This window comes from Emydura macquarii, unplaced genomic scaffold (genome assembly GCF_026122565.2).
Source record: "Emydura macquarii macquarii isolate MOO-44397 ecotype Brisbane River unplaced genomic scaffold, CSIRO-AGI_Emac_v2 contig_2636, whole genome shotgun sequence".
Taxonomy (NCBI): domain Eukaryota; kingdom Metazoa; phylum Chordata; order Testudines; family Chelidae; genus Emydura; species Emydura macquarii.
The window spans coordinates 43,915,627-43,934,484 of record NW_027132773.1 but is presented as its reverse complement, the minus strand read 5'-3'; the positions used below and the strand labels follow the sequence as shown (position 1 = coordinate 43,934,484).

The 18,858-nt window shown below is 39.6% G+C and overlaps 1 protein-coding gene across 1 annotated transcript in view; it reads left to right on the top strand.

The window, feature by feature from the left end:
* PCLO (piccolo presynaptic cytomatrix protein) overlaps window positions 1-18,858 on the top strand; it is a 470,221-nt gene that overhangs the window by 140,798 nt on the left and 310,565 nt on the right. The window lies entirely within an intron of this gene.

Sequence of the window (18,858 nt, the reverse complement as noted above, 5' to 3'; positions counted from 1 at the left end):
AATTATAGGGAAGTGGAAGTTATTTGATTAAATCACAGATTCTTGGCGTGGAAGCAGTCAGTTCCCTCAAGATGTTTTATTTTTTGCACTAGTAGTTAGTTTGTCATGCTCCTGTGTCTTACCTGCATGTAGTGTGCTAAGAACAAGTAAGATGTTTTACAGGTGACTAGTACACTTTAGGGTATAATCCTGCGTCCACTGATGTCTGCAAGACCCTTGAAAATCAAGCTGTAGGGATTGTTCCAAACTGCTGTCTTTGCTAAAGCTAATTGATATAATGCCTTTGGGTCCATCCCATAATCTAAAACAGAAATTGGAGTGGCACAGATTTGTGACAGGTTCTTCTTGAGGGTTTGACTTTATTTATTGCAAGAGAGAACAAGGGACAATTTACCTGTTGATACATGCATTCTCTCAGTCATGGGTACCCAATCTGGCTATATGCATTTTGCCAAGCCACGGTAGCTTGAGGGGGATGATATTTTAACTACCCAGGTCTTACCAGGCTGCTGATTTTTGAGATGTGTAACAGAGTGTCATAGAGTATAACAAAGAGGTTTTCACACTGTCGTACTCCTAACTCATAATGTAAGGAAGGGGTATTGCCAAAGGGGAACAAGGTTCATTTTCTTTTCCCATCTTTTCTTTTCTTAAAATTATCCTAATTTCTTTTAATGTTTGGATTTATGATCTTTCCAGGACCTTTTCTTATCGGAGAGGGGTTCTGATCTCCTATAGTGGTATTTCTCTGTGCTCAGTGACCTAACACATTTAGCATGAGCTTTCATCTTCAAAATGCCTCACTTCTGTATACAGTATGTTCCATTCCATCCTCACCCACTCAGGTATGAACATCTGCCCTAGAAGCTGAATTATTTTATATTACTATTGAAAACCCCCAAATGTTTTGGGCACAGATGTACATGAAAATTTAGGTACGTATAGATCATGTCTTCAGAATTGATAAAGATAGAGGACAAGAGCAGAAAGGGGAGTGAACAATAAGCAGAGTGACCATCCTTCCAGAGTACCTGTTAATGGGAGTTAGCAGGATTAGCCAGCAGATAGTAGTTCTGGGGAGAGGTTGGCACCTCTGTTTATTAAACTGGGAAATGGGGGAGTCAGTTTGCTCATTTCAGAAAAATATAAGAACATAAAAACGGCCATACAGGGTCAGACCAGTGGTCCTTCTAGCTCAGTATCCTGTCTTCAGATAGTGGTCAATTCCAGGTGCTTCAGAGAGAATGAATAGAGCAGGTAATTATCAAGTGATCCATCTCCTGTTTCCATTCCAAGCTTCTGGAAAACAGCAATCTCTGCCCATCTGGCTAATAGCTATTGATGGACCTGTCCTCCATAAACTTACTAGTTCTTTTTTGAACCCTGTTATAGTCTTGGGCTTCACAACATCTTCTGGCAAGGAATCCCACAGGTTGATCGTGCATTGTGTGAAGAAATATTTCTTTTTTTTTGTTTTAAACCTGCTATCTACTAATTTCATTTGGTGACTCCTAGTTTTTGTTTTCTGAGAAGGAGTACATAACACTTGCTTATTCACTTTCTCCACACCAGTCATGATTTTATAGACTTCCATCATATCCCACTTTAGTTGGCTCTTTTCCAAGCTATAAAGTCCCTGTCTTATTACTCTGTCCTCATATGGAAGCTTTTCCATATCCTTAATCATTTTTAACAAATTTAATTTCTGTAGGCATAAGCTTTCGTGGGCTGTAACCCACTTTGTTTCCTTACATCTGACGAAGTGGGTTACAGCCCACGAAAGCTTATGCTTGCAGAAATTAAATTTGTTAGTCTTTAAAGTGCTACAGGACTCTCATTGTTTTTGCTGTATACAGACTAACACGGCTACCCCTCTGGAACTAATCATTTTTGTATCTCTTTTTCTGTATCTTTTCCAATTCTGATATTTTTTTTGAGATGGGGTAACCAGATCTGCACGCAGTATTCAAGATATGGGCATACCATGGATTTATAAACAGGCAATATGATATTTTCTTTCTTATTATCTATCCCCTTCCTAATGATTCCCACATTGTTAGCTTTTTTGACTGCCGCTGCACATTGAGTGGATGTTTTCAGAGAACTATCTACAATGACTCTAACATCTCTTTCTGGAGTAGTAACAGCTAACTTGAACCCCCATCATTTTATATGCATAGTTGGGATTATGTTTTCCAATGTGCATTACTTTGCATTTATCAACATTTAATTTCACCTGCCATTTTGTTGCCAAGTCATCTAGTTTTGTGAGATCCCTTTATAACTCTTCACAGTCTGCTTTGGATTTAACTATCTTGAGTAGTTTTTGTATCGTCTGCAAATTTTGCCACCACATTGTTTACCCCTTTTTCAAGATCATTTATGAATATGTTCAACAATACTGGTCCCAGTACAGACCTTTTGGGGGACACCACTATTTATCTCTCTCCACTGTGAAAACTGGCCATTTATTCCTATCCTTTGTTTCCTATCTTTTAACCAATTACTGATCCAGGAAAGGACCTTCCCTCTTATCCCATGACGGCTTACTTTGCTTAAAAGCCTTTGCTGAGGGACCTTGTCAAAGGCTTTCTAAAAATCTAAGTCCTGGTCTACACTAGTGCACACTGTACACACTGCAATGACCCTTTCATTGATAAAACTGCCTTGTTTTGTTGACAAAATAAAACCACCTCAATGAGAGGTTTAGAGCTTTTTGCGACAATGTTTTAGCGACAAGTGGCTGTGTAGATACTGCTGTCTGTTTTTGTCACAGTAAACGGGCTCCAGAAAAGTCCCACAATGCCAATCCTGACCACTCTGGACATCAGTTTGCACTCCACTGCTCTGCAGCCACTCGCCCCTCCCCTCCAGAAAGTCGCAGGAAGTTTAGAAATTGTTATTCCACTTCTTGCTTGGTTGGCTTGGAGAGCTTGAATCTCATCTTCCCAGCTGACCATGGCAACTCCATGGGAAACACTCTCCTGCTTGAAGCACACTGGAGTTGCTGGACCTGATCAGCATTTGGGTGGAGTCTGCCGTGTAATCTTTGTTCAGTTCTAGCCGAAGGAACTTTGATATCTACGGCCAGTTTTCTCATGACATGGCGGAGAAGGTCTATAAATGGGACACGCTGCAGTGCCAACCTAAAATCAAGGAACAGCGGCAGAGCTACCACAAGGCCAGGGAGGCAAACCGTCGCTCTGGTGTGGAGCCAATGAGCTGCCGCTTCTACAAAGAGCTGGAATCCATCCTCAGCAGTGACCCCACATCCACCCCCCAAAACGCCCGTAGACACCTACACAGCCCAGGGCCACTGGATACTGGTCTGAAACCCGACAAAGAGGTCATCAATGAGGAAGTGGAGCTGGAGGATGACCCGGGGCCGGGGAGCAGTTGGGGAGGTTGGAGTCAAGAGCTGTTCTCGACCCCAGAAGGCTACAGCCAGCCCCAGCCCTTTCAACTCAAGTGCTTAGGATGCAGGAGAGGGGAGCACTGGTAAGTATTTGGAAGCTGATGCTGCTTGTGTACTGGAGGCATGGAGTCATTAACTTGGCTAAAACATACAGGTAGTTGAAGGGATAGAAATGCACAGGAGTAGCTGTGTTTGCATCTGCTTTCCCATTCCCTTGAGCATCTAGGCAGTACGGCTAAGAATCACATTGATACATGCTGAGATTTCACACGTATCTTCCGTTGTGACCTCTAGGAAACTTTCTTGGAGGTACTCCCTGATTCACTGCCTCAGATTCCTAGGCAGAGCAGCTGTGTTTCTGCCTCCATTGTAGGTCACTTTCCCAGACCAATTGGCAATCACTTGAGCAGGGACCAAAGCAGTGCACAGTCGTGCAGCATACAGGTATATGTATACCCAGTTTGAAGCTGCTTGCTTGGAGGAGATGCATCCTAGCATCCTTGAGAACTCTAAGGAGTGAGATATCTGCTTCTATAGCCCCTGCCTCTGGAGAATAGTGGCACAATTTGAAATTTGTTTTCCCCATATACCTGTATTTATGCCCCAAGCGAGCACCCACCCAAAACCCAGAACCTAGACCTACTTGGATGGTCTGCTCCCCCTCCACAACTCACCATTCTCAGGCTGATTGAGGAGCTGTGCTCTGCACAGGGGGACAGTGAGAATTAGGTGTGTTTCACAATGATTCATGTGTACTGTTTAGGGTACTCACAATAATGATTTTGTTCGTTGTTTCTTGTTCTTACACAGATGTTAGCTTTGCAGCTAAGGCCTCTATGCCGGCAGACTGCCTATGACTGATAAGGAAGTGACTCTGGAGAAGCCAGGAGGAGATGTTCCAGGAATTCCTCCTGTGCTCTGGGCCATCCAAAAGAGAAAAAAGTTCATGGAGACAATCAGTGTCAGACTCTCAGAAGATGGACAGGCAGGAATGGAAGGAAAACCAGGAGAGAATTTTAGCTGTCCAAGAGTGCATGATCAAGGCCATGGAAGATCAGACAGAGCTTCTAAAGACAATAGTGTCATTGCAGACACAGTTCATGCAAGATCGGCCCCCCTTCAGCTGCAACAGAATTTCTTTCCCTGTGCTCCACCAATTTCCCGTACACATTCCTACCAAAGTCACGAGCCATCTTGCCACCCCCTTCATTCCACCCTCTCACACAGCTATGAGAATGACAGCGGGATTTACGTTGTCATAGCTGGCACTGCCATCCCCTACTTTCTCCCCTCTAGGATTTGTTTGTGTTGTGTGATGTTTCGTGTTTAATAATAAAAGTAAGCTCTCAAAACAAGAACATCTTTATTTATGTGTTGAACATGATATGTGCACCTACCACCAACACACATGTACAGCTGTGTAACAGTCATAGAATGACACAGCACAGTTTCAAAAAACACCTTTTTGGTTCTAATTGTCAAAATTGGCCCTCAATACCTCCCGCCATTGCGCCCCTCTAATACCCTTGGCATCTGGCTGCTTATATTCAGATGCAAGACAATCCTCCTCTGCGGTTCAACCAGGGGCAAACTTCTTACCCTTAGCTTCACATAAATTATGGAGCACAAAGCAGGCGGCTATAACCACAGGAATATTTTCCTCATTTAAGTCCAGCCTGCCATAAAGGCATCTCCAACACACCTTTAACCTGCCAAATGCACATTCAACAGTCATTTGGCACCTGCTCAACCTGTTACTGAAGCGCTCCTTGCTGCTGTCCAGGATGCCTGTGTGAGGCTTCATGGGCCATGGTAGTAAGGGGTAGGCTGGATCTCCCAGGATCAGTATGGTCATCTCATCATCCCCTATTGGAAACTTTTCATCTGGAAAAAAGTCCCTGCTTGTAGCTTCAGTACAGGCAAATGTTCCTGAAGATACAAGCATCATGCACCTTCCCTGACCAACCCTCGTTGATGTCAGTGAAATGCCCATGGTGATCCACAAGCGCCTGGAGTATCATAGAGAAGTATTCCTTCCTATTGATGTACTCTGTTGCAAAATGGTCCAGTGCCAAAACTGGGATATGTGTGCCATCTATTGCCCCGCCACAGTTAGGGAATCCCATTGCTGCGAATTCATCCACTATTTCATGCACATTGCCCAGAGTCACTGTCCTTTGCAGTAGAATATGATGAAGCCATGAAGACCAATGCAAAGAGTTCATTTAGTTTCTCTGCAATAGTCTTATTTTCCCTGAGTGCTCCTTTAGTATCTTGATTGTCTAGTGGCTACAATAGTTGTTTAGCAGGCTTCCTGCTTCTGAAGTACTTACATTTTTTTTGCTGTTACATTTTGAGATTTTGGCTAGGTGTTTTTCAGATTCTTTTTTGACCTTCCTAATTATATTTTTACACTTTATTTGCCAGAGTTTATGACCCTTTCTATTTTCTTCAATAGGATTTAACTTCCACTTTTTCAAGGATGCCTTTTTGCCTGTAACTCCTTCTTTTACTTTGTTGTTTAGCCACAGTGGTACTTTTTTGGTCCTTTTACTATATTTTTTAATTTGGGGTATACATTTAAATTGAGTCTCTATTATGGTGTCTTTAAAAAGTTTCCATGCAGTTCGCAGGGATTTCATTTTGGCACTGTACCTTTTAATTTCTGTTTAACTAACTTCCTCATTTTTTGTGTAGTTCCCCTTTCTGAAATTAAATGTTATTGTGGTGGACTGCTTTGATGTTTTCCCCAGCACAGGGGTGTTAAATTTTATTATGTTATGGTCACTATTACCAAGCGGTTCAGCTATATTCACCTTTTGGACCAGATCCTGTACTCCATGTAGAACGAAATCAAGAATTGCCTCTCGTCTTATGGGTTCCAGGACTAGCTGTTCCAAGCTGTTCATTTAAGGTATTAAGAAACTTTATCTCTGCATCCTGTCCTGAGATGACATGTACCCAGTCAATGTAGTTGAAAGCCCCCATTATTATTGATTTTTTTTTTATTTTTATAGCATCTAAACTCCATGATCATTTCACAGTCACAATCAATATCCTAGTCAGATGGTCGGTAGTATATCCCTACTGCTATATTCTTATTATTCAAGCATGGAATTACTATCCATAGAGATTCTAATCTATAGTACAGTTTGGTTCATTTAAAATTTTTACTTCATTTGTTTCTATTCTTTCTTTTACATATGGCGCCACTCCCCCACTAGTATGACCTATTCTGTCCTTCTGCTATATTTTGTACCGTGATATTACTGTGTTCCATTGATTATCCTCATTTCACCAAGTTTCTGTGTTGCCTATTATATCAATATTCTCATTTAAACACTCCAAGGTAAACTGATTTTACAGTGGTGTAACTTGTTGACTTTAGTGGAGTTAGTACTGATTAACACTGGTGCAAACAACAGAAGAATATCATGTATAGTAATAGTTATTTTATGAGTTTGTTCAAGTTTTGAAACCTTAATGTCATTGTGCTGAGATCTCCGAGGTGCAACCTGGACTGAGAGACCACTGAGTCTTTCAAACACACCAGCCTGTGCTGCCTCTCACACTGTGATGCTGATGTCACGCTATAAACCTCTGATAGGCTCTGCACTTACACTGACATCCACAGGTAGGGACACACCCAACTGTGTTACATGAATGATCTCCCAAACACTCATGAACCAATTCCAGTCAGTTTCAATTCCAGTCAGAACCAATTCCAGCCACCTCCAGCCAATTCCACCCACCTCCAGCCCTACACCTGAGGACTGTACCATCTTACACTGTTCAAGGTCCCTGGGGCAGTGCAAGTTCATTAAGTAGTTCACCACTCCATCAGTGTGGAGTGGACACACATTAGCCTTTGTAAACTGAGGTGAAATATCCCAAGCACTGCAACCAAAACACACTATATAGGTAAAATATAAAACTGGTTTATTAACTACAGAAAGATAGATTTTTAAGTGATTGTAAGTGGTAGGCATAAAGGTCAGAGATAGTTATCTTAAGAAAATAAAAAGTAAACATGCATTCGAAATCCTAAACTTTTAGTTTAAGCAAGAGTTTAATAAAACAATGTCTCACCTTGACAGATGGTACAAGCAGGTTACAGTTCCTCAGTATACAGGCTGGGACTACCTTCCAGTCTCAGACCACTCTTCCCCAGTTTGAAGTCTTTGTGTTCCAGACTTTCTTTCAGGTGTTGTGATGGGAAGAGAGAGGCCAAGTGATGATGTTACTGTCTCTTCTTTTATACATTCTCCTAGGTGCTCGAAAGATCCTTGCTGTGATGAGGGGGTCAGGCAGTCTCCATTGCCTACATGCTCTCTCTCAGAAGTCTCTGGGATGGCCATTCGGAGAGTGGATTCCTTTTTAAGGAGCCATCAGCATGTGTCTGGCTGGTCCTTTGTTGACAATGAAAGTTTGGCTGTGGGTGTCTCCCAACCTCACAACATATTTCAATAACACATATTGCAATACATCATAACTTAAACACAATGATAGTACATATAATCCAACAGGACATTAATGTTCAACATATCAGGACTTTTCAAATGATATCTCACAAGGCATGCATTGTACAAAACATGTCATAATCAAATCACAGTGGTGACTATTTGGGTTCCAAAGTGTTCCAAATGGTCATGTTAAGAGAAATTCTTGGTTTTAAGCCTTATTGATATAGTCAATAAACTTTTGCTATTCCATGAATACTTAAAAGTACTAGGTGCGAGGCCTGAGCCTGCAAATACTAAGTTTATGATTATGAATACTCTCTTTGAACTCAGTGCAGCTACTCACATTTGAAAAATGACGCAAGGGTGTAAGAGTTTGCAGGAATGAGTCCTTATTTTGGAGCCTGGACACAATTCTCACGTAGCCTGTTGCTTAGGTAAGAGACAGCTCCATTTGTTTTTAATATTGTAATATCAATTTTGCTGCATTATTAAAGCCATTTATTGGATAAACAAGAGTTTTCTGTCCTGCTGCCCATCAGCTCCTCTCTGGTGGAGTCATTAATCCTGAAATTGTGATGTGCAATCATTTTGTTAGCAGAAGTCTGTGAAGTCATAAATGTTGGATTATATAGGTGATAACTTGAAGTTGCTCTCATTTACATCATAAATTATGTAAAATCTGAGGTCGAAGGACACGGTGTTTATTAACCTAGAATTGCTTTTACTGACTTACCAGGAACCGCCAACAGCTTGATGTTATTTATTTGCTAGTAATTTGATTCCCTTCCCAAATGCATTATTTTAAAGCTCCCAAGGCAATAACTTTTTCATAAAGCTGTATTTAAAACTACTTGTGATTCAACAATTCTGCTGAAAAAAGAGAGGTGAGCTAGGGTGCATGAGAAGTACTGCTTAAAGGCTCATTCCAGCTGATATGTTAAAAGCACTGTGTTTTTTCCTCTCTGAGATGGTTGGCAGTGCCTTAGAGCTGTAGAGATTGAAAATAAATTATTTTTTCTGAAGGTTTAAGGAGGTGATTAGAGGGAAGAGGCAAAAGCTTGTTATTTAAATGAGATATGGGCCAAGTAGGCAGGGCTGGGATCTGGAATAGTTTAGGGCTAAGGTTTAGGTTCTGGGACAGATGGAAGTTTAGATCTAACAACCCTGTAGTCTCATAAGTGGTTCTCATGGGCTTTTGGCCCAGAGTGTCAGGGTTTGACAGAGTTGGCTGATCTGATGGGCTTGTCACCATTTTGGATTGTGGGAGTTTCACAGGGTGACAGTTCTCAAGAGATTTCAGTGTTGTAGGCCACAGTCACTGAAGAATATCTATTGTCCCTAGGGAATTCAGTCACATCCAAACCAGAAAACAAATTTAGGAAACAGAACAAGAGCCAAAATATTTAGGATTGGACACACACAAATACACTCAGAAAAACAGAGTGTGGCAGAAGTTTTTGTTTAAAAGTCCTGGTTTTGCCTGATCTCCCCACCTTCTTCCCAAAAATAACCTAATGAAAGATAAATTATCCACTGTGTAGGGTAGAAGTTAGCTGAGCAGGAAAACTCTTTGTTGTTAAGTTTTGGAAAACACAAAGGGGCAGCATTAGGGCTGGATGAAAAGCTTTCCATTAACACTTTTTTTTAACAGAAAATTGGGTTTTTGACTGAATAATTTTATCTTATGAAAAGTGGTTGCTTTCCATGGAAACTTTTAATTTTTTTATTCACAAAATGAAGTTGACCCCTCAGATGCACCTTCTTCCATGACCAGAAGCAGAGTCTGTATCTTCACTGACAGCGGCAAATTCGGCGCCTTCAGATCAATTCTTTGGGATCGATTGAGTGAAAGTGAAGACCTGCTTACTCAATCCAGAAGTCAATTTAATAAATCCACCCCTAGAAAAAGAGTAACTCTGCACCGATGGGAGCCCATTTCCCATCGGCGTACTGAAGTGAAAGTGCCGCGGCAAGTAGAGGTTAGGAAGTCAACAGGTGATATGCAAGCTACTTTATGTAGCTTGCGTATCTCCCGTTGACTGCTGCTGAATTTCCCAGTCAGCGTAGACTAGGCCTAAAGTGCATCATGAGAATGTAGTCCAACCAAGGAGACGTACAATATGGAGAATGGGAGCATAAGTCATGCGACCATGAGGCACCGTGGTGGCATTTCAGAAATGAAATATTTCAGTTTTTAGCTAAAATATTTTGTTTATTGATTTTTCATCACTTATTTTTAATAGCTTTTAAAAGCTTTTATCATTTTTAGGTAGCTTTGTTTTTGTTTGTTTGTGGGCTTTTTCCTCCATCAACATTTTGTGGAAGAAAAACCAAAAGGAGGCTATGATGGTATGATTCTTGCCCAGATAGATGAGAGGAGAATTTTGCCTATATGTTTAGACTGTTTTTTGCTTTTGATTGATGTTGTTTGGTGACAGATAAAAGGCTAGATCCCTGGGAGAAGAGGTTGCTTTTGTATTTTGCTTGTTCAAAAGACTGAGAGATACAGCACCCCAGGGTGGTGGGAAGGAGGCTTATTTGTTAATCAGAAGACAGAAGACTCGATTCTGATTTTATTTGCTCTAGTTCTTAGTGGATGTATCTCCACTGACTTTGATGTAGTTAGTCCTAATTTACACTTGGATAAGTGAGGGCAGAACCAGCCCCACAATTTTGATGTCTGTTTTACAACAAAAAGCACCATTAAACATAATTTTCAGTAATTTGGCAACTTCTCCTCCATCTTTCATATTTCCAGAATAAAGGCTCTATTTGTTTTGTTGTGGGTGTATGGACAATGGGTTCTGAGTATGATAACTATTCAGATATCAGGTAGAACAAAAATAGTGTTTGCAGACAGTAATCATTACAGTTGCTTCAATAACTGTTCTAGCTTGCCAACAGATATTCAAAAGGCCCTTTCCTAAGCAGAAAAATGTTAAACATTACAGTGAGGGAGGGAGTGACGCTGGGTTTGACTAACTGACTGTGTGTTTATTACAAAATAATTAAAGTTGGTTGAATGGCCAAAACAAAAGGAATGGTTATTTTTATGAATAAAAGCACTAAATTTTGATTCGTGTGGTCTTATAATTTGTGTGTATTCTGATAAGTCAGGTATTTGTACATATGTTTCCAAATCTGAAAAGTTTTAAGAATTATAGGATAAACGACTATTTGTCCAACTGTTTGTACCAAAATGTGTGGCGTTTCCTAGTGTCAATACAATTTGCAAATTATTATTTTTATTTATTTATTTATTTGTATTACCATAGTGCCTAGGAGCCTTAGTCAATGACGAGGATCAGCTTACAGAAAGTGGCTAAATTTATTAATAACTATTTACCATTCATAATGAATAGCTGAAAAAGTTCTACAAATATTCAAACAGCTCTGAGTTAGTAACTGCACACATATATACTAAATGGCTGCAGCACTTTCACTGCAATTTAATTTGACTCTACTGTAGAATCAAGCAAATGGGACATATGGTAGTGAAGGGAGAATGCTTTTATTGAAACAAATATCTGTACTAATGGGAAATCACAAACGTTAGTGGTAAAGCAAAACTCTTCTACTATCGAGTTTCCTCCACTGTGACAGCCCCTGCCCAATTTATGTGCTAGCATTGAGCTTTCTTATTTTTAAAAGCTAAAACAACATTATTTTTAATTTTAATGGTTAATCAACATTGAGTGCCTCTATAGTACAATATGCAAAGTTATATAAGTAGAATATTACATGTGAACTGTAAAGGAAAGCGTCTTACTTTGAAAACCTCACTAATTCCTCACTTCCTCCTATAGAACACTCTTTCCCCTGTTTGATATATGAACATGAAAGCACAGATTATCATTGACTAGATAATACCAGTTAGATAACAGTGAACAATGCCCTACCATTTCCATACAGTGACCAGGTGTGTCTTTCACTAGACACATTATGACCATTGTTTCTACCATGCCATCAAGAAATAACTTTGCAGTTTGATATTACATGTTAGCAATTATCATGAAGCAGAGAAGGTTGGAAAACTAAACCATAGGCTCTTAGGTTGGATAGTTGCTGTGTTGATGACTAAAACAATCAATTTTTCCACAAAATAGAATTCAGTGAAAAGATTATCCAAAATAAGATTTCTTAAAATGCTACAAAGTCATATTGATTCTTAAGAATACCGAATTGTATAAAACGGAATCAGTATTAACGAAAATACTACTATATTCCCTTAGCATCTGTTGCCTGGCTATCATTCCGAATGGGAAAATTACTATATGATGATACAAATCTAAAGTGTTTGTCATTTTCAAATTGCTTACAAAGATTAGTTAGGCCTGAAGTAGTAGATGTCAGTATTATCTCCATTTTACAGATGGGGAAACTAAAACACTGGTAAGTGACTTGCTCAAGGTAACACTGTGAGGAATTCTGATTCCTAAAGCACTTATTAAACTATTTGATTGCTCTGTTCCCTAATGGTACTTGCAGAGAGGAAATCGCAAAGAGAGCAGTGAGAAATAAGCTCAAGAAGGCATCATCAGAAACCACAGGGTGAAATCCTGGCCCCATTGAAATAAAACTCTCACTGACTAAAATGAGTCCAGGATTGCATCCACAATGGTATCATCAGAACCATAGGAATTATATAGCCTTTCCTGTATTTTTCAGTAATTGCTGTATTTTCCTCTATTCATTGTAGTAGAATATTCTTGAATTTAGTTTACAATTAGTAGATCAGCTAAACTGCAGCACATGTTTATATTTGCAATATACACATAATGTTTAATTGAAATAATTGTATTTTGAGAATCTATGTGCACCTTAGTGTACAAAAATAAGTGTTCAGATTTTTTCCCTATATTAAAAGATGATTATAAGTATTTTTATTATTTTATTTTAACTAATATTTATGATAAATCTAAGATCATCCAGAAAAAAGGCAAAATCAGCAAAATTTGGAATCTCCTTCTCACTCAGATACACGCATGCACGTGCATATTTAGCATAACTAGTACCATTTTTTAACAAGATAACAAGGTGAAGCTTTCTGTTGCCAGCTGTGGGGTGGCAGGCACTGGTGTCTGAGTACTCTAGCTGCATGAAAATTGTCTGGATTTTTTTTTGACTCTGTTGTCTCTCCTCTGTCCTTCAAATAATGCTAATGCTAAACTAATTTCAGTGCATTCTCCTGCTAGCTGTGTAGTACATCTTTCATATTGATTATTTTAGTGCTGTTAAAATGCAGGGAAATTATAAAATGAAGGCACTTGCCCCATTTTGTTAATAAAAATACTGGTGAAATACAAATGTGTTCTCTTGCCATTTGCTGGTGTAGACTATTATTACATGAACTACAGCTTTGTACAGAAATTCAGCTTTAAATGGAATTTTCAGCTTTAAGCTGAATCCTGGGCTCAGTCTGGTTTCTGTCCAATATTTTTGTGATTCCCGTTTGAAAACTAGAAGACTCTAGGTTTGACATTTCTGTGGCAGCTATTTTTAGTTTTGCAATATGTATATTATGGGTGCAATCCTGCCACATGATGACAATGATAAGTAGTTATGTAATGGGAATTATATTGGGCAAGTAATATCAAACAAACATATTCTGTGTTTTGAGACTGACTCAGCAATGGCATTACTTCTTCAAATTTATGTGGTGAAACAAATAATCACCTGTAATATGTGCCATGGTGTCCTTGATCACATCAGCTGTTTGGCTTGTAATGTGACTTCAAAAGAACAAAATACGCTTTCAAATTTTTCATTATTATGACTGATACTACAAATTTGGTACAACGATGCATTTGGTATAACCCTGCGGTTTGATTGCATGAGAATGACAATTAAATCATTAGGAGTTGAGGATCGGCAGAACTGTCTGGGATTGGACCTTGTGGAACTACGCAGTAATCCTGCACCACTGAATTTACTGAGGAGGTTTGCCACTGATTTCGAAGGGAGCAGGATCGGTTGCTATAGTTGCTATAATTTCTAATTCAGATGCTGCACAGCCGCCACAAAATATACCAAGGTGTGTTGTAGCTATGCTATACCTGTACTAAACTAAATTGATAATATATCATCTCGGTGTGCTGCTTTCCTCTTTTGACCATACAGTAATATACTAAAAGTATGTTACCTGTGGTTCTCTCAACCCAAAGCTCTTGGTAACTATTAGTCTTGGCAAGATAGTGGTAGGAAATAAATCAGTGGAGTCAAGACCACCTGACTGATAGGTGGCTGGCACAAACAGTACCATACAAGAGTGCTCTTACTGAAAGTATACTTTACTTAGTCTCAAGCACTTACACACATCTGCAACAGGTTAGTAAAACACCCCAAATCAGTAATTACCGAAGTTTGGTATGGCTCTGGAGTAGTATGACAGCCATCCTATTGGCTCATCTTTCAGCTGCCATTGGGGACCCTAAACTGTGTCTATGAAGAGTCCCTGAAGAGTCCACTTACCCCATACTTTCTCCCCTTACTGGATTAAAATAACAATAACATGTCAATAAAAAAACTTGTTAAACATTAATTAGACAGATGTGTTTTTGCAGAGTCTGTATTTCTTCAGAGCTCTGATATACACATCCAAAAGAGCGAATATAGGTAAGGGTCCTGTTCTTCCAAAACACATTTTTAAGCAATTTCGGCAGGGTCTTATCAGGAAGGACAGAGGGTCAGGCTCCCCCCAACACCCTGGCTTCTTGCTTAGATATACTAAGGCCATTGCAGAGGCCTGCTAAGACCTAATGATTTAACTACTTTTGGCAATAAGCATGATCATTGATAGTCCCAGGTCCAGGCAATTTGCTGATCCACCAGAATCTCCTCGTACAGGTCAGTGCCATAAATTTCATAATCTCTGCTATCCTACATCCCCTCCATAATGTTCTAGCTTGCTGGCCACTGTGTGAAGGGAAATCAGTTGCTGTGTAATTTTTTTGTTTGTTTACCAAACTGATTGAAAAATCATTTTAATTTTTGTGCCATTTTAGAACTTACAATTTTATTTTATTTACTGAGGACTAGAAGCTTGTGTTTGTGGTGAAAAGAGGGAAGCAATGGAAGGACCTAAGGATGGGGGGAAACATAGCCAGAGTAGAAAACAGGAAAATTATATTGCTTGTGAATAGAGTTGGGTGAATAATTGATTTTTTGGTTCACTAGCAGTTCTGAATTTTTTTTTTTAAATTGGTTCAACCTGACCTGAATCTGAAATTTATCGGAATGTTCAGCAAATCAAAGAAGTCTGTTTTGTGTCTAACAAAACTCTCTGTTCAACCCAAAATATTTGGTTTCTAAGCATTTTTAAAGAGTTAGATTCACAAACCAGGGAAGGGAGCAGCCCCCTTCTATGACTTTTAGCCCAAAGGTTAGGGCACTTGCCCAGGATGTGGGGAGACCTATATTCAATTCCTTGCTCTGCTTCATGTGGAATAGGGATCAGAATTTGGATCTTCTGTCTCTCAAGAGGACTGTCCTAGCCGCTGGGCCATGGCTCTCTCAGTCTCTTCTGTTGAAAATCTTCCACCTTGTATAAATATATTTAGGATCCAGTCCTTGCATCTGGGTCTCTCATCTGCTAGGTGAATGCACTAACCACCAGGCTACAGAATTATTTTTTCTGTCTATCTTTCTGGACTGTGACTATTCAAGTATTTTATACAAAGTGGAACAGCTTCAACAGGTTATACTGAAAAAGACCTGTCCCAGAATACCTATAGCCCAGAGACAGGAGACTGAATGTTCAAGTAACTGCTCCACATCAAGCAGAGAGGGGAATTGAACCCATGCTTCCCACATCATGGTTGTGTGTTCAAAGTGCTGGACTAAAGGTTATAAGAAGGATGCCCCTTTCTCCAGCCATTATGTGAATGACACCAAACTCCTTTTATGACTCTAACCCCCACAAAAAAATGAATTTTGGTGAATTTGTGTCAAATTTGCGAATAGTTTCAAGTCAACAGAAATTGCATTTTCAGTGAATAAACTATTTATCAAAAAATGTTTGCCCTGATCTACTCACGGGAATTGGAAAATAATGAGCATTTTTGGCTCTAGTCTCAGCTACAGTTGGATCTAGTACAGCTGGAGTTGGGTGTGAGCCATGAAACTCTGACACAATCCTGGGTCACATGTTTGACCACTCTTATGTAAGTAATAGGTAATCTTGATTTGGGATCTAAAGTTGGTGCCTAAAATGAGAACATGATGGTCAGGCAGAAGTCAATAGGCCTGCAGGGAATTCAGAAGTATCTTGTATAAAATGGAGCAGTTGGTAAGGCAGAAATACAGCCCTTATGGGTGTCTTGTAGGATAGATATTCCAAACTCAAACCAGCCATACCAACTGCAAAATTATTTAGACAGCACCAGTTCAATATCTTAGTGTTCTTCTTCAATGACAGGTGGAGGAGTTGGTTTCAATAACCAGTCCTGGTTTTCCCCTTAGCTGCTAGAGGCTGGGAAAATTCTTTGTTGTCTCTCAGTAACTATCCTCTCAGATAATCACAGAAGGATGATGATGGAAGGTGGCTAATGTGGGATCTGGAGGCTGGTGAAAAAATTTGACATAGGAAAAATAAGTTTATGGCTTAGGGCTTTGACAGAGATGTTGTAGGAAAAATAAATTGGTACAGTAACCTTTTAAAAAGATTACTACAATATTTAATTTAAAAATCAGTTTCAAATATATGTTGTAGTCTCTCCCTTACTACAACTTATCATTCAGGACTGTATCTGTGAATAATTTCCATTATCTACTTATTGGCAGAGAAGAGAGGTATAAGATATATACACATAAACCATAGCTCTCCATTTGCTGGACATATGCTGTGAATGGGTCAAGATACACTGGAGTATAATCTTTTCCCTTCACCGTTTTTTGGAAGCTCCGAGGTTTGATCTGTGCTATCTCTAAATACCTTTGTTTTTATATAATTTGAAATGCCCCTACAGCCATCTGCAAAAGAGCTACTGACTCCCAGAAGCTGAAAATCAATAACAATCTGATTACATAATAATTCCAAACTGTGACTAATTGTTGCTAAGGAAGTGGGGAAAGGAACAAATGAAAGTTTAAGAGGGAAAGAAGTGCTGTATCTGAGAAGGCTACTCTCCTTCCCCACCCCAAATACTTGAAATGACTGCATTTTTCTCTTGAGAAATATGCCTGATCAGTGGAACACTGATTCAGAACCACTAGGCAGCACTCGTAGTTAAAATCACCTATTCACTGTTTGTATGTTATGACTGCCGAGGATGGTATTTAATTTCCTTTTGCCTCTTTTTCATCTTATTTTCTGACAGCTAAATAAAATTATGTTCTCTGTCTTTGATTAATTAGTTACTATTTGTAAAGCACTTTGAGGATGAGCAGTGCTGTTTGAGTGCTTCAAAGTATTATTGTTATATAAGTATTGTGCAAAATCTTAATGTTTTAGTCCCACTTTGGCGGTCTTTTTGTTACAATTATAGATCACTTTCTAATTTTAGCACGACTAACATGCTATTTGGAAATGTCATTTGGATTCAGGTAAAAATATTGTGAATTCTACTAGCTCCTGTAGTTTTAACAGATTTTGGATGTCCTTAGTGGGACAGAGTTGATGTTGTTAGAAGATGGAAATCCTTTAAGAAGCTGGATAGAATACTGACTTGTCCCTCTGCTGAGGGCACTTCCAAAAATCAAAACCAAAAAAAACCAGGGATGGTGCTCAGTTTCAAGGTTCCATTGCAATTGGTCCTGTTCCGACTCATTCATTTAGCAGCAATGGTGAGACATGGCATCTTTCATCATCAGCTAGTGCCCATTCCCTTTGCATGATAATCTTGCAAAAGTTATTTACACATTAATCACCTTCAGGTTGGACGGGTCTTAGTATGAGGTGGGGTTAGTTCAGGGACACAGAATGGTCTCTCAGATAAGGCCCTGGCTTGTGAGTTGAGGTACATGAGTTCTGTTCGGACACTGACCTACTGCATGGCGTTGGGCAAGTAACTTCACTTTTCTGTGCCTCAGCTTCCCCATTTATACAATGATACGTCTTAAAGATCAATAGAAGAAAAGTGCTTTATAAGATCTAGTATATGCAAGCATGGTACTGTATATACCAAAGTGTTTCCTCATACCTGAAGCCAGGATCAAGCTAAAAAATTTATAGTGCATGCGGGCATTGTGGGATGATTGCATGATTTGGATTAGTTACCCACTCTGGGATAATAAAACAGGAGTACATTGTAAAGTGTGGCTTTCAAATGGTAACCACTAAAGCTGTAGACTATGTAGGAAAGAAGGGAGACTGATAGGAAAAAAATACTGTGAACATATCCCAGAGATGACTGGTGAGATCATTAACTGTGTAAACATGAGTTAGTTGCTTATCACTACACAAGAATTGAAGCCTTAGAATGGGCATTTAATCATCACAGTGCGGGGCTATCTGCACCTTTGCCCCCTCTGAGTTCAACCCCTCCAGGTAACAGGCCGTAAGCCTTTACCTCTCTATGATGGAATCCTGTGATTCTCTTACTCTTTAGATCGGTTCCTTGGAGGTGGCGGACTATGTTTACCAACTGTGATTGCTTAGCAAGCCCAACTAAATTCAGCTGGCCTGCAAGACTTCTCTTGGAGGGCTGTGACCAGGATGAACACAAAGACATAAAACAGCCTTTACAAAACAAAGTAGTGTTTAATCTCATCAGAAGGAACACAGAGCAACAAGACAGGGCCTTTTAACATGACAAGCAGTCTATCCGCAGTCTTATCTAAAATGCAGGTAGATTTAGTTTATTCAGACACCCCCACTTCTAGAACTGGGATTCAGTCTGTTTCCATGCACTACCTTTCTCTACCCACCCTTCCCCCTTCCCAAGCTCAGGGAACTTCAAAGTTCTTTTTTTTCAGTTTTCTCACTTGAAGATCCCTATGATGGGTTGCTCTACTCACCGCTGAATGGCGCCACCTCCTGGA